Here is a 26,972-nt window from a genome sequence, read left to right on the forward strand (position 1 = left end):
CCCCCCCCCCCCTTCCCAACTAAACAATTCAGTTCACATAAAATTAGTTCTTTTTTCGGTGCATTTCAATCAAATTTTTGTTGTTTCAGTAAAATTTTGATTCATAGAATAAAACTTTTTTCTTAATGTTGTGATATACGTTTGTTCCGTCACAAAATATTTAAAATATTATAAGATAAATGAATTAAACCGACTATCTCTTGTATTTTGAAACAATTCGACAGGCTGTTATCACGCGTCTTCTATCTTGATGCTTTCGCCATTGCGTTCAGCAGAGAAAGCAGCTCAGTGAGCATTCAGTGATTTTTTATTAATAATTGATTTCTACACTTGTTAGATTCAGCGAAGAATCTAAAAAGCAAAAAATCAATTATATGAAAAAATCACTGAGTGCTCACTGAGCTGCTTTGTCTGCTGAACGCAGTTAACGATAGAAATATTGTATTGTGTTAGAAAATGCATGAATTATTTGCTGATAGATAATTGAAGGTAATAACGTAAATTAATAGCGAGAAATGCAGTTAGAATTGATACGTTCGACTTTATCAACTGAAGTTATATAATATACTTTGTTGCGATAGTAAATGCAGAAATTGTTTAGTAGACGACCGATAGTATAAATTGGCTATCAAACTTGCCGTGTTAGGTTTGTGAAACTTTGTTGTTGAGATGCAGAATCTAATGATTCGGAGAATCGAGGATTCAAGATATATGGTTTCAGAATAGAAGATTATTCAAATCGTAATTAATATAATAATTAAATATATAATGAATTATAATTAATACTGTTTTGCAAAAATATTAAAAAATTTTAATTACTAAAGATTTTAAATTAGCTCTTCGGAACTGATCCCAAAATTTGTAACACAGTTATTAACTGTAAGACCCATTAGTTAATTAAAAGATACTAATTAATTTTAAAGAATCAGTTTGACATAACTCGTGTAAAAAAGAATGAATAGTAAATATATTTCAATATAAAAAAGATAGAAGTATAATTCAAATTTATAGCCTAAAGAAAATTGAATTGTTTGACATTTTTTACAAAGAGATTTATTATTGAGTGAGTTCAATATATCCACCGTCAGTTTTGGAGGGTTAGAAGAAAAATAGATATAAAATGTAGATTATTGGAGATATTAATAAATGTTTACAAATCTCCGATTTTTCGCACGTTCTAATCTCCAGTTCCACACGCAACGTCCCGAGAAGATAAATCCCAAAATCTCGGTTAAGTCAACTCTGAGTTAAGATCAATGTTTTCCCAAAACGCGGAAGAATGCCCAAGGGACCGGTTCGTCGATCCCCCGAGGCGATTTCCGTGGTAGCGCGCGGCGCGGCGTCACCGGGCGTCGTTCCGGAAGCGGGATCTGGTTTGGGGTTTCCTTTCCTTTCGGCAGGCGCCGAGCCGCCGAGCCGCGTCGCCGTCGAAGTTAAGGTGGCACTCACGAGGCGTAACTCCGCTGATGCGGTTACGATGTATCGATCCCAAGTAAGAGCGTGACGGCTAAATTAAACTCGGCCTCACCCCCGACCTTCACGTTGCCCCCGGCTCTCGGCGGCGCGGCGAAGCGGGGCAAGAGGCGGAGAATCGTCGCGTCAGGTGCGTCGGAAGGTAACGACGCCCGTCGTGGATTCGATAGCGCGCCAATTATCTCCTGTGCATTTCCTGCCGCTCGAAAATCCGTAAATTGTTGCTCGAAGCAACGGTATTCTTCGAACTGCGACCCGCGCGCGGCTTTATTAACGGTTCGCGAAAACAATTTGCTGAATCACGCGAGATCAACGTGCTTCAATTCATATCCAACCGCGCCCTATGTGTAATTTAATTACACATAGGTACCCAATCATTATTGAAATACTTAGATAATACACTGAAAAAAGAATCTAATAATAATAGCTATCAAACGTTGAGTGAAATAATTTCAATCAAACGTCCGATTAATATAACCAAATTAATTTAACTTTTCTAAATATTTACTTAGTGTAAGTATACCGAATATAATAATGTAATTATACCAATATCGTTTGAAAATATTTAATATTTTCGGAAAGCTAAAATTATTTTTATAAAGGTTATATTAACCGAATGTTTGATTGAAATTATTTCACTCAACATTTAATAGCTACACTGAGAAAAATATATTTGGTATGAATAACAATCATGTTATGTGAATTACAAAAACTATCCTATTTTTAAATTAAATTAGAATAATCAAATTTTGATTAAAATAACACAATTTTTACATTAATTAATAAAAAATTTTTATTTTTCAATTAAAAAATTGTGTTCCAAAATTTGCTTAGAATAATCAAATTTTGATTCAAACACAATTTTTTAATTAAAAAATATGGAAGTTTTAATGATTTACGTATATAATAATAGCTACCCAGATAGACTTGTATAATGATCACGATATGCACAAATTAATTTACTGAAAATTTAGAACAATTTTATGATCATTTATGACATTATAAAACCAAAAACGTTTATATTAAAGTAAATATAAAATTTAGGTTATTTGAATGATTAAATTTTTTGTTATAGAATTACAAAAACATATGTATGAAAATATATCTTCAGATTTATAATATTCTTTTTTCGATATCACATCATATATAATTAAATGAAATACATTATATAATGATGCACAATGTATATACAGGGTGTCTAATAACTCCTGACAACGCGCGTAAGCAGGTAGAGCGGACTAAACTGATTGTGAGACGAAAAGTCCTCTACTATTTTATAATTTTCGCAATAGTTAACAAGATATTAATTATTAAAAATCGCCGAATATTGATCTTCAATAATTTCTTACTCGAGTACTATTAACGTTACAAAAAAATAGCAAGAGACAAAAATTGTTTATTTTCTTCTTATAGAATTGTGAGAATTTTTTTAGATTTTTTTCAGAATTTTTTAGTACCGCATTTTCTCATGTTGGTAAAAATTAGTGTCTTACTTCATGCGGCGTAAAATAAGAAAAAATTTACAAATCATTTATGCTTACTATGACATCACATTAGGATTATGAATCCTTTCTACAAAATTCGGTACATCGAAATCGACATTTGTTTACCCAAATTTTACAGTATATTTATCTTACTTTATGTGGCATGAAATAAATACAAGTTTACAAATCATTTATGTTTTTTATGACATCATATCAGGATTACAAATTCTTTTAACAAGATTCAGTGCATCAAGATCAACATCTGTTTACCCAAATTTTACAGTATATTTATCTTACTTTATGCGGCATAAAATAAAGAAAAATTAAAAAATTATTTAAGGTTTCTATAGCATAACATGATAATTGTTAATGTGCATCATTATATGATGTATTTTATTTAATTATGTATGATGTAAATATTTCATATAGTGATATTGAAAAAAGAATATTATAAATCTAAAGATATATTTCATACATATGTTTTTGTAATTCTATAACAAAAAATTTAATCATTCAATTAACCTAAATTTTATATTTACTTTAATATAAATGTTTTTGCTTTTATAATGTCATAAATGATCATAAAATTGTTCTAAATTTTCAGTAAATTAAAAATTTGTGTATATCGTGATCATCATACAAGTCTATCTGGGCGAGCAACTTAATTGATCTACATTGAAACTAGTTTATTAAAACAACCATAAGAGACTATAAACTAGTTATAGTTATTTATATCAAACATTTCTGCCAATGCATTATCAGTCTTACTTTTAGTAACATATAATCATTTTAGTAGTATAGTCCGATAAAATTATGCTCAAAATATCTCTATATTTAGCTAAATTTTTAGATACTTTAGCGTAAAACCTTTCTTTCTGTGTAATAATGCACAAATAATGATAACGTTACTTAAAAGTTTAACGATGATGGAATTATATTTAATACAGGCTGAATGTCATCGCTTTGAAAAAGCTTCTGACATTTCCACAGCTGGACAATGTCGGTCACTTTCTTACGTAACTGTACAACCTACAACGGATCAACGTAGGGAAGCCGCGGAGCAAAATCGCCGTGAAAGAATGTTTACATGGGGTGAACGAACGACAGAAAATCGGCCGCTCCTCCTCATATGTCGTAAGATGAATATCAGAGCTGTGTGCGCGCGTGGAGCACGTAGGCACGTACTTATGCAGATTGGTAAGGCCCATTAAGACGCGTGCCGCGACTCGACGATGTGTTACGTAATACGGATAAACGCTGGAATCCGCCGTAATTTTCCTCGGTACTCTTTTCCAAATTCCCACACGTTGTGAAGGCACACAGGAATTCTTACATTGTCAAAGGTAAAAATAATTATTTATGCACAAATGCGAACAAATTGTGGACAATCGAATCCTGTATACAATTTAAAAAAATATATTACATTGGATCAAACGTTTATATTAAAATTATTTATTTATTTATCAATTTTCTTGCAGGGTGGGCAAAAAATTATTATTTATAGAAAAATGATGGACAAATTGTTACAGTCAATGCGATATACAGTGAGCGCAAAAAGCATTCGTACAGAGAAAATATTATTTTAAAAAACTTTATTTTTAAAAATTAAATATTATCCAGCGAGAAATGTGTCATCAAATTGATATCGAATCGATATCGATACGATGATTTCAATACCAATTTGATGTTGATTCGACGTTTAATCGACGATCATTTCTTGCCAGGTAATTAGCAATTTATTCATAAAGAATAAAATAAACTGTATGTTTCTTAAAATTATATATACCAAAAAAATATGTATTAATTAGAGAAAATATATCATCTGAAAAATAAGCGAAAATTAAAAATTGAATTGTTCAGATGATCAAAAAGTATTCGTACAGTCGAGAAATTTAGCTTTTAAAATCAAGAATACATGCGAAGCCTATTTGTTTATGTTAGAACAGAATATGTTCATTGTATAAAATTGTTAATTAATGTTTATTTTCTATAAATAAGACTTTTCATAAAAAATTTCCTTGTATGAATACTTTTTGCACTCACTGTAGATTTTGTTAAAATCCGCATTTAGATTGCCAACTTCACAGTCCTATTGTCAACCGTGTTGACTTTTCTTTTCTCGTAAAAGACCTTTCACCTTTATTTTTTGTCACTTCATTAAATTGTTTGTCTTATTATTATTACCGTTTTATTGGTTATTTGCGCATATCGTTCACGCTATTTACTTAATTTTTCACCGTTCATTCACCGTTCACATCGGCCGCGCTTTTACGTCATTTATTCCGCTCCCAATATTTATGGCAATCGCCATTCATTATTTTAGCGCGAAAATTCCCGGTCTAACGCGGCTTATGACTCCAAGTGTGCCGCCATAAATCGCGACGGCTCGATCTGCTTTTTCGGGATTTACGGCAAAGTAAAAAGTGTCGTCGACGGCCGACGGGGACCGAAAGTCCGAGCCCCGTGATCGATAAGGCCGCGGTAAATTTAGTCGGCCGATTCCGTTACAATCCGCATAACTGGGCACTGCGAGAGAAATGGACGCGGTCCCCCTCTAACATCTTTTATTGGCAGACAGCCACTCCGAAGAGAACAGGAAAGAAAAAAGGGAGAAAGAGAGAAAGAGAGGACGCAGGGAAGCCGGAGATGAAGTCCAAGCCGATGAATGTCGACTAACGGGATAGCGTTGCATGAATTTCGCGTGTGTGTGGCCGCGCTAAAACATCCGCGTGCGGTGCGGACTCTCCGTCTTGCTCGATAGCCACACCTATACTTATTCAACAAAAACCTATTTTCCGGGTTCACAAAATGTACGTTGGAGAGAAATGTTTTCTATGATATGTGATCTTCGAACAAATTTTGTTTTTCTCTCTCTAATAAAAATTTTATTATTCTAACAAAATTTTGATCGTAATAATAAAATGTAATTAAAAAGAAAGTTCTTATAATTAGGTAAATTAAAATTTTTGTTTTTCTAATCAAAATTTAGTTAAAATAAAAGTTATTTTTTACACTAAAAATTATTTAAAAATTGTAAACTAGTGTTATCAGCAAGCGTTATCATTATTATATTTGATGAAGAGTAATATCGTTACTTCTGAAACTTGTTCTAAATCGTTGAAATTAATAAACTTTGTTTCAACAAATAGTTTATTCAATTCATTTTTTACAACTAGTATTTTGTGGAAAATTAACGATGGAAAAAACCAATTTCTCTTTTTAAAGGGCACGCATTCGTTGTACAGGATGGAAGACATGATAAATATTTGATATATATATATCTAATATTTTATAAAACACAATATTCTTAGAATATTATACGAATATTGAAAAGAGTAAATACATTCATATAATACTGTAGGATTATGTTGTATTCCTATTGTGCTTACTTATAGGGTTTACTAAATATTGCATGCCAATACGCTAAATAGTGCATGCTTTACTAAATATTGCATGCCAATACGCTAAATAAAATATGTGTGGTAGTATAGACCCTTTTTCAATGTTCGGCTGCGGTTAATCAATTGCTCGAGAATAATCAATTACCGCAATTTAATAACCATTTATTTCCATCACGCCATTGAGAGAAACGAGAGAGAGAGAGAGAGAGAGAGAGAGAGAGAGAGAGAAATAGAGAGAAATGGAGAGAAGAAGAGACAGAGATAAAGGTGGATTCGCTGGACGACCCGGTGACCTCCTGAGTGTGGATTTACCGGTGGATGATCTTGCACGAGGATCCTCTCGAAGGAGCGAATCCTGTGGTCGTAATTCACCGAGGTTACCGTTAAACGGGGGAAAGAGCCTAACTATACTGCAGCGGAAAAGAGAGAGAGAGAGAATAACGTTGCCGCAGTGAACGTACAAAAATGCAGCCAGCTTCTGGCCAGGAGAGTGAAAATGGCCGAAGCGCCTTTCAACCACAGCGATTCGCTCGCGACATAATAGCGAGCTCTCCTGTTCCTGGTGTTATCACATAACGGCTGCAAGAGCCGTAAGCCAAGACGCTGTGGTTTCCGTGACGACGCATCCGACACACGTTTCAGTAACTTAACGATAATGGATACCTTGCGTTTTGTATGAGAGATCTGGGAAATCGCCTGGATAGATCTTCGACTTTCTAGTCAATTTTTTTAAAATGATTATTTGTGAGCCCCGAGACAAGCTCAGTCTAGTACTCGTGGTTAGTCTACACGGAAAGAACAGTTTCCTGAAGTATCTAAAAATTTATTTAGATACAGATCTGAAAATAATTTTGTTGCACTATCAAAATAATTATGAAGGATGCTCAAACTGATTTGCCGGAATATCAAAACTTTGCAGCATTTCTCATCATGCTTGAGATTACTACGTAATTATTTAGATAGTTCAACAAAATTACCTTCAGATATGAATCTAGCTAAATTTTTAGATACTTCAGCAAGAATATGTAGCAATGATACACAGTCATATTATATCTATTTGCTGAAAAGTAGCACCGTTAATGACGTTATTTTGCGACTCTGATTAGAAGGTCTCTAGCGCAAACTGGTTGCTAGAATGTCAAAACATTACAGCCTTGTTCAGCATACCTGAGATTCCTATGTAATTATTTTCACATGCCTAACAAAATTATTTTCAGATCGTATCTACACTGAGAAAAATGTTCTAATTAAACCAACGAGAATGACATTTTAATGAAACCGAACAGAATTGCTAAGTATCGTAATTTTAAATTCTGTTTCTCACCAAAATGCCATTCTTATTAAGCTTTTTTTGCTAGTTTTATTAAGAACACTTTTCAGCGTAGTTAAAATTTTAAATACTTCAGTAAAATTATTCTTTCCATATATTATATGCTTTTACTGGCAGTTCATTAAATAGAACGGAAGCATGTTCTGCATCTCGATATAAAATGCCCTTTTTTTACAGTTCTCGCACGCGTGATAATTATAAATTCCAGAACTCGTGCCGCACCCCGCATGTAGACAGGTATTATCTGTATAATTGCGTGTACAGGAAAAGGAAAGAGGTTGAAGGGGGGAGGGGGTGAAAATCGGGTTACGAGGCCTAGATCAATATAATCAGTTGATTAAATAGCTTACGTAGGAGGAAAAATTGTATATTGAGTGTTTGTAATAAAAGAAAACCGGAAGACAAATGAAGGAAAGCGACTGAAATAGAAAAAGAGGGAAGTCGCGTGTATTTACCTGGAACGACCTGTAGGAGGTGGAAGCGATAGCAGCCGATATACCGTTAGCACCAAGGAAAACCGACATGTCAAACCGGTCGAATTTTTGGCGCACGCGATTGCACGTAAGCGCGGCCTGCGCCATTTCGCAATCTTATGCAAACACAATTCCGTGTGTGCGTAAGTATACGGTTGAAGTGCAACAAAGGTCAATGCGCTCGTTTCGAATCAACGTCGCGTCGCGTCGTCGCGAATCATTTTTCTTTTCTCGATATAAAAGCAGCGTACAAAATATCTGGTACACGTCTCTTTCTTTCATCTAAAGCTCATTTATTTATAAAAATATATGTCGCCTCTATCAAGAACAAGTTTATACATTGCTTCAAAAGTTATTCACAATTCTAACTACGTATTTCTTTTTTTAATTATTATGAATGAGTTAATTTGTTAGTTAATTATATCACTTTTGAAATAAGGGACATATATATAATATTTTGTTTTTATCATATCACTTTATATATACAGAGGATAGACAAAACATTATGAATACCTGAGAAATACGTTATTCATTTTATTACTTGTTCTATTAATAAGAGTTATTTTGCAACGCTTGAATAATATCGATAGAATGTCGTATTACCTTTTTAATAAAACATCTGTCAATTGCTTATATAAATGATATTGGAAAAGGAAATTTTCTTTTCACTCTATTTTCCAAAATTGCTCTCTAATCTCCAAAACTTCAACATCTTTTCTGACCAATGCAATCGTCTAATTTAAATATCTTTTAAGCAATTAGAAGATATTCTACTAAAAGAATGGTATAATATTGCTACATTATCCGAGCATGTATAACACTATTTCAACAAGGATAGAATCTGTAAAGACAAATAGTAGGGCAGTAAGCGAGGGGGTAACCGCTCTTGAATTCCGGTGTACACTCTGTCAGAAGTCCGATGAAGTCCGGTGAAGTCCGGAGAAGTCCGATGAAGTCCGGTTAAGTCCGATAAATTCCGGTGAAATCCGACGAATTCCAGTGAAATCCGATGAATTCATGAATTCCGATGAAGTCCAATGAATTCCAGTGAAGTCCGATGAATTCCGGCGAAAGTCCTATGAATTTCGATGAAGTCAGATGAATTCCGGTGAAGTCCGATGAAATCCAGCGAAGTCTGAATTCATGAATTCCGATGAAGCCCGATAAATTCCGGTGAAATCCGATGAATTCCGGTGAAATCCGATGAATTCCGATGAAGTCCGATGAAGTCAAACGAAGTCCGATGAATTCCGATGAAGTTCAATGAATTCCAGTGAAGTCCGATGAAGTCTTGAAGTCCGAAATCCAGGTGTACATCTATTTTTTGAGTGGTTACCCCCTCGGCAGTAAGCCAATTTCTTATTAATAAAACAAGTAAATACTATATTTCTCAAGTGCTCACATTATTTTGTCTATCCTTTATATATATGGCTGAAAAAAACTTTCCTTTATATATATATATGTTTTTTTTTCTTCAGCCATTAAGAATATCCAGATTGTATTTTGCTGAATATTAAATTTCATAAAGCCAAAGTTTTAATATTTAACAGAACTTGCATATTTTTGTTTCTTTTTCCTGAAAAATTTTCTTACAAATACCGTTGATATTTCCCGCAAAGTTGAAGCTAAAATCCTTCAATCGCGAGAACATCAATCAAACAGAAATGAAACTTTCCCTAGAATGGAATTGGAACCCTACCCTAAAACAGATGTAATCCTTACGCATTCACGTCCGCCACAAGTCCTTAATTACTCATTAAGAACGTCATCCGCAAGCAGCGCCTTTATAATTGCACATACGTTACCGGCAGACTACGCCATTTAATCGTTTCGTTGCGGGACGAAACGAAAGCTTTCCTCGGCACTCTCTGCATCTCCATCTCCCCGACGGGGTCCTGACAAATTAGAGACACTCGCGGGCTTTAATGAGTTTTGGTCCTAATTAAGCCCGGGGACTCCGGGCGAGCGTCAATACGTAAAGTTAACTGAACGGCGTGCACGAATAATCCGGGCTAGAGCGATAACGCGTAATTATCATTAATTGGCTCTTCCGCGAGTAAAATATCGCATTAGCTGCTGTAACTAACGAAACGAAGAATTTTTCGCCGACGCGACGAGACTCTTCGAAAAATGCGGATTATGTATTTATAGAAGAAAAAGAAACGCTCTCTCTCTCCCCCCCTCTCTCTCTCTCTCTCTCTCTCTCTCTCTCTCTCTCTCTCTCGGGGTGAGACTCCCGCGAATCCGGCATAAGCCGCCTTCCCGTGGTGGACGGACAGGAAAAGAAATTCCTTCATTATTAGCTTTTTAAGAATAGGAGCTCGACTTAAGAGTCTCTCAGGAATACATCGTAGTCTTGGGAACTTTGATTTCAAAACTTTAAATTTTCACGCGCGTTTACGCGAGCAGAGGTCGATGCGGCGAAAATTCATTCGGGGAAAGCGGAAAACTCCGAACGGGCCACTTGGAGCGAATCGAGCGGAAAATTCTCCCAGCGAAGTTGCCCTCTTCGTTTCCGACAATGGGAGAAACAAAAAAAAAAGAAACAGAAAGTCCTTCTAAAAAAAAAAGTCCGCGGAGATTTACGCGAGCAGCAGGAGAGCTCCGAAGGAAAGCCTCGCTCAAAGATCGGGGAAAATTGAGTTTCCCGGGAAGATCTTACTTCCCGTCACGCCCACCTCTTGCCCCTCCTAACCCCTCTCGTCGAAACTGTAACCGTTCATTTATTTATCTCCTGTAAAGGATGCGCAAGCACGTACGCGATCGAAATGAAATTTTTAATAAATAAATAGCGCACAACCCAGAAATTCACGGAGATAAATGCATGCATCGGCAGCGACGTGCCCGGTTTTCCAATGAGATAACCTGAAAATTGCATCATCCAACCGCCCGGAGCATTCCCAACGAGTCGAGATTACACTACCTACGAATTTAACGATCTGGGAACGACTCTACCGCGGCCATACAAACTTTACAAGTACCAAAAAGTTTATATACGCATTCGCCCAAGTTTCGAGCGTTCAAGTTCGTGTGTCCGTGGCTATAAAAATTCAAAATCCGAAATGTGAGTTGCTCGCAGCGAGAGCACAGACTTGCGAAACCTATTTGCAACTCCAGGAATCATTGAAAAAATTCAAATTTCGAGAATGATACGAAGGGAGATGTCACATACAGAGCAAAGTTCCAAGGGATATCCAAAGAATATCCTAAAATGTTCTCAAGACGTTCTAAGACATCCTCGGGATGTCCCACGGATAAAGTGTGCTATATCTGGGATAAGATTCTTATAATATTCTTATAATATTGAACGGAGAACGTTCAGATAAAATTGAAAGACCGAACCAATTCGACCAACAATGAAACTCTAGAGAGTCACTTATTCGGATTCGAGAGTAACGTACGATCGTAAAAACGGATTTTCGAAATTGCACGTTCAGAAAGAGATCTAAAAATGCTGAGGATCCGGATACCCGAGGGTTTCGAGATCCCGTGGTTCGCTAGTGTTCCAAGAGCAAATAGAAAGGAGCACGGTAATCTCTCGCTCGCGGTGCTCATACCGCGTTGCACCGGGACCGGTTGTGCAACTGCAGCGCGAAGGCACAACCGCGGTATACGTCATTGGGTTGCAGAAGGTCGTAGGTGGTCCCAGGTGGGTCAGTCGACCAACTGGTTTCCAGCGACTTCGCGGAAACTACCTGGAAGACCACGTGCTTTTCCGACAAAATAAGTGCAATCGAATTCTCCTCCTTATCGCGGGATAAGGTCATTACAGCGAAACGAAATATTCGAGTCTCGCAAGCCCGATTCTCATCACGAGTCCCAATCTTATTTACGAAATTCTTAATCGACTCATTCATTTTCTGACGAGTATTACTGTATTTCGAGATATAGATGTTAGAACCAAGTTTGTAAGCAAAAAAGGTAATTTTTCGGTAATTTCGGCAATTTTATCTTCCGAGAGAACGTCATACAAGTGTAATAAAATTATTTGTCGTCCCTCGAAATTGAACTAAATTAATTATCGGTATGATAAGTCAACAGTGTCGAGCAATGTCGAGCATCACGAGCCTTTAATTGATTCATGTATTATACATGTAAATACGAAATTTGGAACGATCGCATTTTTCATAGTACAACGTTAAAAATACACGAAGGAAACTATTGACTTGGCGAGAAACGATACGGAATTGTAAAGAACGGAATGCGAAAGATCGCGCTGAACGACGAGAAAGTCGCTTTCGCTCGACCACTCCAGAGGAGATCGGCTACTTCTCGTGGTGAGCTGCGATTAAACGGGGCTCGATCCAGGGCCGTACTTTCTATAGTGTAACAGGATCCCACCATTTCTTACACCATCTGGTACAAAATAGCACAGCAGTTTTAAATATACAACTTTCAAATGATCAATCTAATTTCACTGAGATTTATTTCTTAATTTAAAAAGATCCCAGAATGTTAAAAATAAAAAAAGAAGGTTAAAAATTTAATGCAGCTTTAATACAACCTTGATTATAAGTATAATGGTATTAATTAATTAAGATCTTAATTAATTAATTGCATTTTCTTGAAAAAGGCGGAGATAAAAATCAAAGAAGAATTAACAAATAAATCAATATTAAAATCATTACAAAAATTAATATTGTTTTTTAATAACACTGTTTTTTATTTTATTTCTCATTGGATATTGGATAATTTTCATCAATTTGTAGGGGTATCTTGTACTTATAACTAAGGCTGTATTATGAAAATTGTAAACTTTTATTATATTTAAGAGTTATATCTAGGAGATGTAACGATTTAAAACCTGAAGCGAGCAAAGATTATTTCACAACTGCTCGAAATATCTTAAAACTTTTAAAGACATCTTTTTTTTTGCAATAAATAAATACTTATATTAAAATTAAATTTTCAGAAAATTCTGTGTAAAACTTAGGAATCCACGTCGTTTTAGAAATACTTGAAAATTTTCAAGGTCATTGATAATCTCCAGTCTGGGCTCTAAAAATCCACAATAAACATTGGAATTTCCGATAAACTGTGAGAATCCAAATTCCATAGATCCGAGAATCGATGAATGCGAGAATTCAGGCATGTAAACGCTGCTTTTAAGACCATTCGAAATGTTTCAGAACTTGGGAAATCAATCGGAATGCCTGGTCAGCGCACTGAAACGAGAGAAACACGACGGACCGAGGAGCAATATCGCCGGATTGGAAACTGGTGCTAGCCATCGCGAGCGAAGTCGGTTACGTCCGATTTGTTGCGGGGTGAACGATCTCGTTACAGCTTTATGCGCGATTACAAACCGCGGTCTCGACCGCGCCGCGGAGGGGGATAGGGAGGTATTGCCGTCATGTGAAAGCAGCAGCGGACGTCTTTAATTATTAACTTTCTATGTGTCATTATCACGGAAAAGCCGTAAACGTGAGCATCAGATTGCAAGATGCGAGCCAATTGGTTATAATTACGCGTCCCATTCCTGAAGAAAATACCTCGCTTATTCTTTAACTGTACTACAAGTCCAAGTACGTAGTAAATGTGTAATAAATTCGTATATGTGTGTGATTTACTTTCCTGTGTAAAAATCACCCTATACTATACGTTTAAATATGTAAATCCATTTTTATATGCAGTACAGTCTGTTATCTTTACGCTGAAAGCTAAACCACATATACATATAAAGTCACTTAGTACAGAAAGAATAATTTTGCTGAAGCAAAAAGACACTTTACAACGAGAAATTAAAGGAATTAATTCTTAATGAATTCAATTTATTGTTCTATTCTACAAATTGAATTAATACATTTCGACTGTACTTAGTCTTCCTCAATGAATTCCTATTCCTATAGCAATTGCATATTAAAACAATTAAATTTTAAAACAAGAAAATCTTAAAAGTAATTTCAGCAAAACTTATTTTGCTGAATCTAAAAATTAATTATAGACAGGAAATAATTTTATAAATCAAAATAATTATGATGCTGAAGGTGTATACTAAAATATCTAAATTTTTTACAGCACTACTTATATCATATTTGAATTTTTTGTACAACTATCTTAATGATTTAAATTATTATATTTTCAAATGTATACAGTGTGTCCCGTAAGTTTTTGCCAAGAGCTCTTGTGTAGATAGAGCGGGCTAAACTGAGTCGAAAAGTCCTCTACCATTTTGCAATTTTCGCAATAGTTAACAAGATATTAATTACTAAAAATTGCCGAATATTGGTTTTCAATAATTTTTTACCCAAATACTATCAATTTTATAAAAAAACTGCAAGAGATAAAAATCATTAATTTTCTTTTTATAAAACTCTAAGAATTTTCAGAACTTTATGAGAAAAAAATTAACAATTTTTGTCGCTTTTCTGTAAAGTTGACAATATTTGAGTAAAAAAATATTAAAAATCAATATTCAGCGATTTTTAGTAATTAATATCTCGTTAACCATTGCGAAAATTGCAAAATGATACAGAGTTTTTTGATTCAGTTGAATCCGTTCTACACAAAAGTGCTTGGCAAAAACTTACGGGACACCCTGTATATCTAACTATATTTTTAGATACTTTAGCAAAATCATCCTTTCCGTGTACACACTTAGATATGCAATGTATCCGTTTATAACAGCGATACGTAGAGCTTGCTGGAGTCTCAAACAGATCTATGCAAATTAAATACAATGACTTTAAGATCAAACGACTGAGAGAGAGCGGGATGAATGATTTAAAATTCACTCTCTGATTCACTCTCAGTCACTTTGGTTTACTCGATTAACCTTCCTCGATCGTCCATGAACAGTTACTCTCATGCCCAACCATTATGCTTTTTCTACTGTGAGATGTGAGGTTTTATTATCTCGATTATCCACCATTCCTCCTTTCACCAACCGTTGCTACAGTTATACAGTTCGGAATTTTGTAGAATCGATTGAAGGAGTGATTCATCGCTCTCGTGTAAAAATATTATGAAATATTATGAAATCATTTTACGTAATACACTGGAAAAAAGAGTCTGGTTGCATTAAATTGAAATTCTGGTTAAAAATGGACAAGAATTTTTTGATTGAATTTGTTATGATTCTAGTTAAGATAATCAGAAGTCTGATTGATATGATCAGAATCTTCTAGTTAATTTATTTTTAACAAGAAATTTTTCTCAATTGTTTTCAGTGTACCTACTTACGTAATGATATGTGTATACTTTCTTGTTACACAAATTGTATAAAATTAATATATAATTAATTTATTGTATCATACATCAATTATTTATTATTATAGAAGTAATAATAATCAATAATGACGACTTTATTATCACAACCCAGAATGTTAATATTTAATTGACTTCCCTATTATTTCGATAATATTATTAATAATTCATCAACGAATTATGCCGCTCTACGTTTAAATATTATTTATTATATTAACGGTCTCACAGAATTTAAGCGAAATTTTCCCCACAGGCGAGGGATATTTGCGCGTAATCCGCAGCGTTTTCCCAAAGATGATAAGGATCCCGCCGTATCCGTAAACAGGATGTTTTTTAACTGTCGGGAAAGAATTCCTCGACTGTCCTGGGCAAACTTCGTCAGGCGATCGTTGTCAGATTTATTGCGTTTTCGCTTTCACCGCCTCCGCGGTCTACGCGGTTTTCACTATGCAGTAAAGTTATTACGATCCCGCGATCTTTTTACGCGCGTGCCAACCGTCAAAGCATGATCCCCAGGCATTCAACAGTATGTCTTTCTTGCGACATGTCTTTAAAATTTCCAGAGTTCGCGATCTTAAAACGAAAAATGTCCTCTTTTGAAAGGAAACAATCTCCCACACATGTCCAACCTTGGCTATACCAATCCAACATTCCAGAATATAAGAAGTAAAAATTAAACGCGCAATACTTATGACTTGTTTCTTAATTTCAATAAAATTTTACTATCAGAGTGTTCATAAAAAACTATTCAACATTTGAGGAGCAGAGTTTCAAACTTTGTCCAAAATTTGTAATTTTCAGAAAACGAGAAAGAAAAAAAACGACGCACATAAGAGAACTACGCACTTTACAGAAAATAATATGTCAATCAGTAGAATGTGAAATATTAAACGAAATTGCTAAATAATTGCTAAAAATGTTAAATAAATGCATTTTGTTTGTCTCTTATAGTTAAAAAACATAACTTCGAAATGTCTACGTTTTTTCATCGTTAATTTATTTGCTGAAAAAACGTACATTTCAGAGTACCTTATAATATGAGTCTTTTGACACTGAACACTCCGCCATCTCCATAACTAAAAAAATGAAATTTTGGACAAAACATATTTTGAAAGTCTGTTCTTCATTTATGTAGTAGATAGTACGTACCATACTGAATAAAAAAGCTTTAGTGAATATATTGTAGGTTTTTACATAAATTTTTGGGGGTGCTTTACTTATATGCTTTACTTACTATATACTACTTCCAAGGCGCAAGCATGCTGCAGCATGCGCTGGAATCGAGTAAAATTCAATATTTTTAGACATGTATGGTTAAACGAGATTTTTCTCACGTTTAGCAAAATTATATTTCCACGGTGGATCGCGGTGGGAAAGAAAAAGATAGAAAAAACGGTCCGTAAATGCGTTAAAAATTCGCGTCGGAAAATTTACGTTTTCACAAAGCGCGACCCCGCGAAGGATCTGGGCGGAAAAGTCGTAATGCCAGCATTTTTCCCCGCCGTTGCTCGGCGCTTTTCCATTGGCCAGCTGTAAAATTACCGAATGCACACGAGGGGAAGGAGCGGGCACACGTGCGCTTCTACAGGAATGGATGTTTTCCTGGCTTCAGGAATCTCGTATGAATATTTATGAGCGACCATCTCAACCTGGGTGCGGTGGATGGAATCTACATTCCTCCTCTCAGTTTCCTCCCCCCTTCTTTTTTTTCTCTTCCTCTCTTTTGCATTACCTCTCTCTCTTTCTCTCCCCCCCCCCTCTCTCTCTCTCTCTCTCCGAGAGTAACAAACTTCTTTTCTTTACCTCTCTCTTTACACGTATTCATCTTCGTTCAGCTTGATCCGTCATAAAATAGTATATTTCCCCGCTATGAGTATCCTTGAATCGAAACCTTGGTGAAGGAGATGAGAAGAGAGACTCGAGAGATTCAACAGAGACAAATAATTTGCATGGTACACTCTATCTACACCGCGTCGAATTCTCGACAACTTGACCTTCCGAGAATTCAACCTTTCTTCATCAGATAAAAGTTTAACGAAGATCTCCAGTATTTTTTTATCTCTAATACCACAATGATAAATTTTTCTCAGAATTTTTATACAAATTAGAACACTTTAGAAATTCTGAGAAAGTCTACATCTTTTCTTAGAATTTTTTATACATATGAATTTTGAAATATTCTAAGATATTTTAAGATTGGTAATTTCTGGAAAAAAAAATCTTAAAAATATTTTCAGATTTCATAAAAGATTTCATTAAAATTATAGAACGAAAAATAAACAATAGAGATGTTAGAATAAATCTTTGTCACAAATTCCTCATCCTAAAATTTCATAATGTTTTCCTGATTTCCAGACAAGGTTTCATAATTTTTTCTGATGTTTTCAATAATTAATATTTTGAAATTTTTCCTATTTTCATCCTAATTTGGAAATCGTCGAATATTTCATCGAGAACAATTTAAACGACTATTATTGACTATTAATGAAATTAACATACCAATGTAAATGATTATTAATATTACTGACACTGTTTAGATTTAATTGATAAATAAGTAGTATTTCAAAAATGTAGGTGTGTGATATAGGCGTATTAAACTTTTTTAAAACCAAAAATTTTTATTTTTTAGAAAATTTTGCAAAATTTTTTGACATTTTCCTAATTTCCCTGATTGTTTCAAATTTTTCCAACATTTCCCTAAATGCTAGTTTTGTTGTAACTTTATAGAATATGTCTCAGAATTCACATATGTATGAAGAATTCTAGAAAAGATGTTCTCGGGACTTTTGAAAAGCGTTCCAATTTGTTTAAAAAAAAAATCTGAGATTTTTTAAAAAGTTATAAAATTATTCGAAAATTCTGTAATTTACTTAAAAATTCTAAAAAATTATATGAAAAATTCTACAGAAAAATTTTCACCAAGAAAGAAAGTAATACAGATTCTGTCGAGTCCATCTTGTCAATAATTTCACGTGATAGGACTTATCGCGACTTCGAGATTTATAGTTATTGGCTATTGTTCGCAGCAAAATTGTTGATTAACAGTTAAGTAACGTTCAGAATGGAGCGTTCAAATAATGGAACGTTTGACAGATAACGGTGATTCCGTTGCACCACCCGAAGCACCCGCGCCGCGACGTTTCCCGGGATCGATTCCGACACGTCACGTGCGCATCACGATTTTGAAGCGTCACGGTTTTTATTGCAATATTTACATCCTGATTTCGTCAACGCAGGCGTTTTATCTGGCGTCCGATGCAAAACACCCATGCGAGCGAGAGTGCGCCGCGACCAGCGAAATATTTACCTTGCAATTCGGACATGTAATAACTCCGAATATTCTCGCAGCCCGCGCAGACAGATGCACCGCGAGTTCGGTCCGTTTATGCAGTCCACCCCTTGTTTGATTTCCACCAGAATATTTTACGCCAATGATCAGTTCTCTTTCCTTCTGCGCGAGTTTTTTCGATAAATCGAGTGAGCAACGAGTCGAAAAAATCGATGCATGACGATGTCAAATACGTATCGCGTTTTAAACAATAATTTAGAACTTAAAGGATAGATAGTGTTCACACCAGACGGAAAAATGTCTAATCGGTACTGGTCGACAAACTAACTGGAGAATAGTCAATCTAGGGCTCTTTTTATATCCCTTTTTACACTCCAGAGGCGAGCGGAGAAAAATGAATTGTTGCAAAATGGATAGGGTTTACTTTCTTTTTGGACATATTTTCTTTCTTTTTTTACTAACTATTCTTTACGAAAAAAAAACCTTTAAATATGCAATTCCATCAAAAACCCTCAATAACAAAGTGTTATATTAATTCAAATTTTAACTTTTCTAGAAATGTACTATCAGAATGACCCATTAATGTGTTTATGCTGTTTAATATTTATTTAGTTTCTATTATGTTTTCAGAAAATTATGAATAAATTCATATCCAGAATGTTCTCAGATGTCAATAAATTAGAAAACGAGCAATAATATAAGAATCATACAAGCATTAAGATCCAGCTAGACCGTTTAAGGCTTTGATTTCTATAGTTTGTGTTATCACATATACGGTCCTATAATATATTATATTATTAGCAATAATATTGTTATAATAATGATTTTAATAAGAGTGGAAAAACATTCCAGGCTATCATTTAAGTAAAAAAAAAATGAAATGACTATTCTCTGTTTAATCATGTTAGAAACACAGATCGTCTTCAGTTTTGGTGAGACAAATGATTTTTTTTGCATTTTTTTTTGTATAAATTGATTCCTTCTGTCAACATTTATATAAAAGTATTAAGACAAAATCATCAAAAATTAAATACTTGAAATTATATTTTAATCTTTATGTAATGCTGGAAGCATATTATTCATATTATGAAAGATGTATTCCGTAAAACATTCACCTCTATTAAGCCAGCAAGACCAAATGAGTAGAATCAAACCGGACACCAATTTAATTTTTTAGTACTCATTTTGTACTAATTTGTACCACCAATAAAAATTGTGTACTCTGTGCTGCTTTGAAAAAAAAAAAACATGGCGCTGCTAGCTTAATATTAAGCTAGCAGGGCCACATAAAAAAAAAGAAAAAAGAAGAAACAAAGGTACAAACGAAAAGAACTGAATTTGTACTAATTTGTACCAGCAAGAACAAATTAATGTATTGATCCATTCCTCGAAAAACAATCCCCAATTAAACTTAACTCTATTACGGTCAAAAGTAAAGTACCTTTCACCATGAACAGAATCAGACGATATCCCTACAATCGAGAGAGTATAATTTGTACCACCAAAATATAAAGTTTCAGATTTTGTACTCCCACTGTTCCTTCGGAAATTACCCCCAACAGCTATTAGGCTCAAGAGTACCCTTCGCGATGAGCAGAATCAGTCAATACCTCTACAACCGAGAAGGTATAATTTGTACCACCAAAATGTGAAGTTTTAGATTTTGTACCCTCGCCCTTCCTTCGAAAATTATCCCTATTGGGCTCAAGAGTAATGTACTCTCCGTGCAACCGAATCGCTCGATACTCTCACAATCGAATTTAAAATCACCGATATTGAATATTGTAAATATTTCTAATAAAGTTTGTGTACGTTTTTTATATACATACTGACTAATGTTTTTCATTGAATGGATAATTATCTTTAAAAAAATCTCTCTAATAAGTATACAATAGATACGTTTTCAATCAATAGATTTGTGAAATTTGCCACGAACATTACTTTTAATAGATACCGAAAAGTTACCAGCCACGAGTCGTTGCTTTGATAAATGCCGAAAAATGGCGAGCCGCAAGTCATTGCTTTGATAGATGCCGAAATAGATTTTGTACCGGCGGGGGGGGGAAAAATCTGAAACTTTATATTTTGGTGGTACAAATTATACCCATTCGATTGTAGAGGTATTGACTGATTCCGTTCATCACGAAGGGTACTTTACTCTTGGACTTAATAGCCGTTGGGGGTAGTTTCCGAAGGAACGGCGGGGGTACAAAATCTGAAACTTTACATTTTGGTGGTTATACCTTCAAATTATACCTTCTCGATTGTAGAGATATCGACTGATTCTGTTCATGATGAAAAGTACTTTACTTTTGACCGTAACAGAGTTAAATTCAATCGGGGGTTGTTTTTCAGGGAATGGATCAATATATTAATTTTTTCTTGCTGGTACGAATTAGTATAAATTCAGTTCTTTTTATTTGTACCTTTGTTTCTTCTTTTTTCTTTTTTTTATATGGTCCTAGCTTAATATTAAGCAGCGCCACGTTTTTTTTCAAAACGACACAGAGTACAAAATTTTTATTGGTGGTACAAATTAGTACAAAATGAGTACTAAAAAATTAAACTGGTCCGGATTGATCCTGCTTACTTGGCCCTGTTGGCTTAATAGAGGTAAAATATTCACTATTTTAATGCTTTTATGCGTGAAATAATTAGAACGATCAATTTGTATGTAAAAAAAACATAAATGTGTAGGAAATACAAGCAAATCTGTATCATCAAAACAGAAATCGTTTGTTGTGACAAAAAAATTTTAATGATTCAATTTTTTTACCTAGTTTGATGAGTATTTATCTGTCTCTAAAAACTCTGAAATTTCGTTTTTAATTTTCCATAGAAAGCATTAGATGCATATGCATGTTTATAAAAGCATAAACATTTATATTTTTATTGAAAAAATACGCGCCGAAAAACAAAAAATATGTATTTAATTTGAATAAATAACAAAGTAAAATTAAAGATAAACGATAAACAAGGATCTCCATCTTTATTTAAAGTTTTTATTGTATTTTTATTGTGTTTTATGAGTATAGACGTTCGATTCGAATACGTTGATAATGTATGAAAAATATGAACGACACCTAAAATAATAATATTGAAAGCGATCAAAACGATCACGCCGGATTTCCCTTTCCCCGAATCGGTCGTAAAACTTCGACGTTTTTTCAGGATGAGAGATCGAAGCATAAATAATTTCATAGTAAATTGCCGAATTTGTTTCCCACATGAATACCGCACAATTGCAGGATTTACGATGCTCTCGATGATCAATCGACCATTTCTCTTTCCCCTTTTTTTACTTCGTTCATGTCAATTCGCGTCAAATTATATGCAACGCTCGTTGTAATATTTATTATAAGTCAAAAGTTATGGCGTCTAAGCATTCGCTGTAAATCATGAGAGTTATAGCAACACTAAAATAAATCAAACTTTAGGAAGACGTTTTGTTAAAACGTTGTTACGGTCGATGAATCTCGTCATAGGCCGCCTTGATTAATGCAAGAAATATTTAAATCACGCATCCACTCTCTGATTATACGTTAATGTTTAATGCATGTTTCGAGGTAAACTACGGCCATTCCTTAATAAATCGCGATACTCCGTAAGTTCCTTTAAATTAAAATCATTTTCATATCGTGTAAGAGACTTGATATATATAATATTAGAGAAGAGAGAGAGAGAGAAGAAGAGAGGAGAGAGAGAGAGAGAGAGAGAGAGAGAGAGAGAGAGAGAGAGGAGATATATATATTTCCTAATATATTTTTAATTCGCAAGGTGATTTATAATTTGTAATATCTACATAATTATATAAGAAAAAAAAGAGAAGCAATCTCTTTGTGTACAAATACAATAAAACTTTCTTATAATAACTTAACTGTTATTAAAAAATGTGTGTGCATGTTAAATTATTATTACAATAAAAATCTTACTTCACATTTCGATCGCGTTTTAATTCCCTCCAAACGTAGAACGTTTCCTCGCCAGTCGTAAATCAGACAGAAAGAGAGAAAGAGACGCAAATCACTTTATTAAAAAAGGGGGAAAAAGAAGGAAAGGAAACGCAGATATCAGGGATCGCGCGCGCCGCTTATTGCACCGAATAGCGCCATATTGCGACATGCTAATGAATTTTTTCCTCCGATGGCAGAAACGAAAAAAAAAACGATTAATTCACCGCGGGTGCTTCCTCGTGGAGAGGGAAACTAGAAAAGAAAAGGGAGAGAGATATATATATTAAAAATTAATCCTCTCAACCGTTAAGGATTCCGAGGTTGTCCAGGGGCGACAAGTGGTCGTAATGAACGCTCTAATGAACATGCATAACGAGCACGACCTCGTTAAGCCACGTGGACCTGCCGATCGTTAACACGTGTCCTCCTTTTTAACTATTACCTAGGGCCCAGCGACAAGGGGGGGAATCGCGTAAGGCCGATATGTCGTGGAAACGGAGTGAAAGACATTTCGTCCCTCGTTTTTCGAACCCAGCGTGATTTCGCGAGCCAATGATCAAAATATCGATCTAAAGATTCGCGAGGAATCCTGTAGGAAACTTTTATACAAGGTGCTCACAGAAGTGTGTAAACGAAGTTTTTGAATTTTTCAAGCTGAACTTTGTCACGGGATTGCGCACCGAGAGAGAAGCACGAAATTATAAACAGAAAAAAAGCGGAGAGAAACAGTCAGGTGCTAATATTAAATGGTTGCTTAAAACACGAGTTTCTACTGCATAAATGTTTGCGCACGAAAATATTGACTAAAAATGTGTCAAGAGTTCATTCCTGAGGACGACGTAGATCGTAACAAGTGTTTCATATTTAAGGATGTATCAAAAATTCATTTTTTTACAAATAAATCTTTATACTTCCATACTTTTATATTTATCTATATTTATATTTTACTTTTGTATTAATATCTGTATTTTAAATAAATCACATGCATATGAAAAAATGTGTTTATAATATTTTATATTTATTAAATAATACATTATTATAATTTATTTACTTTATTAATTATTTTTATTATCATAATACTAAAATTTAAACCACAATAACAAAATTACAATTTATTTCGTATAAGTTCTTGAAGTGTTTGCAATAATTTATGCAAAGTTTCATTTGGATGTAGATATTAATTATTCTACAAAAAAAAAACAAAACATAAATTTTTTTTATTTACAGAACAACTAATCTTTTACATTGCAATAAAACCTTATATGAATCAATCATCTTGAATATTTAAAATATTAGGAGTGTGATTCAGTTTTGAGGGTTCTTTTTTTTCAAAAAACTGATTTATTTAAACAAGATAATGAACGAATCCTTAATCAAAATATTTTTCTTCGTTCTTTACAACCTTTTCCCAGTTTTCTGACAAGAGTTGATTCAATTTTCAACAAATTTTCGCACTTCTTCGAAATTATGAAAGTGTGTATCCTCTAGAGCATGTTGCATCGACCGGAACAAGTGATAGTCAGAGGGAGCAATATCTGGGGAATACGCGGGGTGCGATAAGACTTCCCATTGCAGCTCTAATAACGTTGGCAATATGAACATTGTTGTGAAGAAATCACCACTTTTGAATCGCCTAAACCAATATTCACATGTCTTAATTGATGGGGCAACAGCACCCGTTTCAGCATAAGTTTCTGTCAAAATTGTATGACCTTCAGTCACCGTTTTCTTCTGATTAAAAAACAAAAGCGACACATGTCGAAAATGCTCTTTTAAGAAGCCTTTTTTCCATTTTTTAAATGGTGTGAACTACGGATGCACTGAATCGTAAAATTACCGGATACCGGATATCGGATATCCGAAAAGAATGTAACATCGGATATCCGGTATAAGGTTGGATATCCGGAAAGGCAATTTTTCGAGTAGAATATTCGATATTTTCCGGATATCCAACTGGACAATATCTTCTAAAAAAAAACTGTAGAAGAAAAAATTGTAATTTTGCAACAATATATATATAAGATATTATAGCATTATGAGTATACATACATATTTATAAAACATTTATATAATAAAAAATCAACAATTTAATGATATAAACCAAGATTTCAACCAGATATATTCTCGGATACTAAAAATATCCGACTATCCGGTCGGTTAATAAAGTGCCGAATAATACCGGATATTTTTCAGATACCCGATGCATCCCTAGTATAAACACAATGGTTACTGCGTGTACTGTTAATAAATAACTAAATATCATGGAGTAATATTAAGGAGGTTCTCGCGCTACTTCCTATAGTCAATAGTCAATATACAGTTTATTCATAATAATACGTAAAACAATTAAACTAATGGAATAAAAAGATTACTAACAATATCTTATGCCATTATACATAATTATTGTTAATTTTATATGTTACTAAATATTTTCAAAATGACAAAATAAAAAGTTGTAAGATGCTCATTTGATATATACACATCGTCCATTTGACATATATTCCATATTTTTTCATTAAAGAATATAAATTGCTTGTAAACTGTACGGTCAGTTTAAATAAAACTTTACAATACAAACTTAAGGGGATCCTAAAGCAAAGCTCGAACTCCGAAAAATCACTAGATGTCGCGCCGCGCGCCGCACATCGACATGTCTTTTTATACTACCACAGCAATATCTCACGCAGCCTATGATACACGCAGTCACACATACGTGTCAATTTTCGTACAACGAATTCGTCGCGATAAAGCGTCTAAATCTAATTCTAAGAACTCGACGTTGTATGTTCGTGCAAATTACGTGACTGTGAATCATTATTTCGTACGTACAGGTTGCAAAACTTTCATATCAAGCAAATGTTGTCACGACTTGACAGCTGAGACGCCATGTTACACTAAGAAATGGTAAAAAATATATCGATTTCGAAATTTTTGATCATTCTCAGCGTAGACTCCAATTCACAGTCACGTATTAATGCGTATACTTTAATCCTGGAAAAGGATTTTCGAATCCGTGAAAGAGAAAAAGAGTATTCGCAATACAAAAATTGTACGTATTTTAGTCGGTAATACAGGACTTTATGATCCCCTTAAGTGTTTACTTTATAATTATAACGATTTTTAAATTCTTATATGCGGTGTTTTAATTTAAAGCGTTTTAATTTAAAAGAGAATAACTGTAGAATAAGGTTATACCTTCATCTTGTAATGTAAAATTCTACAAATTTAGAATTAAATATCTTCAAACTGGTACGGTAAAAGTCAATAAAATTTTTTTTAGATATTATTGATATTATTAACATTTGTATTGCATGTATATTATAGACTTGTCTTATATTTCATCAAAAGCGGGAACCTCTTTAAAGCAATAAGAAATAGTAACTATGATTGAAATATCTTCGACAACGCTAACATTAGTACCAGCTCTTGCAAAACCCACAAATCTAAATCACACTCCTAATATACCTACATAAAAAATTGAAATTTTTATCATTATTTTATAAATACATTTCCATTAAAGCAAAGATAAAAAAATATTACCTTTTGTAAAAGATTTTTTATCCAGATTCTAAACTGCTATTTCTCCTACTTTAATTGTATTAGCTGTTGAACTTAATTCCTGCCGCTCGCTACTAGAGGATGCTGGCTCCAACGCTAGCGAGTTTCGACGATGAAGTCATATGTCTTTTTTAGTTTAGACATCGCTGAAAGTGATTCAATCCTCACAGGTTAGACTTCTCGACGCCAAAGAGATTTTCCAATCGATTGAAAATGAATCGCGATAAGCTGTTTTTCCGACATGTGCTTCTTCACTACTTCGACCTCAAGTAAACCGCAGCTGAAGCGCATCGCTTATTATGGTGATGAAACTCCATCGGAAAGAACATGTAGAGTTTGGTTTGAACGCTTCCGAAACGGTGATTTTGATGTAAGAGACAAAGAACGTCCAGGTCAGCCTGAAAAAATTTGAAGATGTCGAGCTGCAAGAATTGCTTGATGAGAATCCAGCTCAAACGCTTTTAGAGTTGTCGGAACAGTTAAATGTTACTCTAAAGGCCGTCTCAAAACGCTTGCATGCCATGGGAAAGATCCATAAGGAAGGGAGATGACTACTACATGAGTTGTCAGAAAGTGCCATTTCGAATCGTTTGACTATTGCGACTTCTTTGTTTGCCAAAGGCAAAGAAAAAAGAGTTTTTTGTGGCGCATCGTGATTGGCGATGAAAAATGGATTTATTTTGATAATCCTAAGCGGAAAAAATCATGGGTGGACCCTGGCCAACCATCCGCTTCAACGTCGAAGAGGAATATTCACGGGCATAAGACCTTGCTATGCGTGGTGGGACCAGGAAGGTGTGCTGTA

The 26,972-nt window shown here is 34.4% G+C and overlaps 1 protein-coding gene across 2 annotated transcripts in view; it reads right to left on the reverse strand.

Annotated features, from left to right (window-relative positions):
- IRSp53 (Insulin receptor substrate 53 kDa) overlaps positions 1-26,972 on the reverse strand; it is a 131,341-nt gene that overhangs the window by 85,033 nt on the left and 19,336 nt on the right. The gene's annotated exons all lie outside the window — the stretch shown is intronic.

Source organism: Trachymyrmex cornetzi, unplaced genomic scaffold (assembly GCF_001594075.2).
Source record: "Trachymyrmex cornetzi isolate Tcor2-1 unplaced genomic scaffold, Tcor1.1 scaffold371, whole genome shotgun sequence".
Lineage (NCBI taxonomy): Eukaryota > Metazoa > Arthropoda > Insecta > Hymenoptera > Formicidae > Trachymyrmex > Trachymyrmex cornetzi.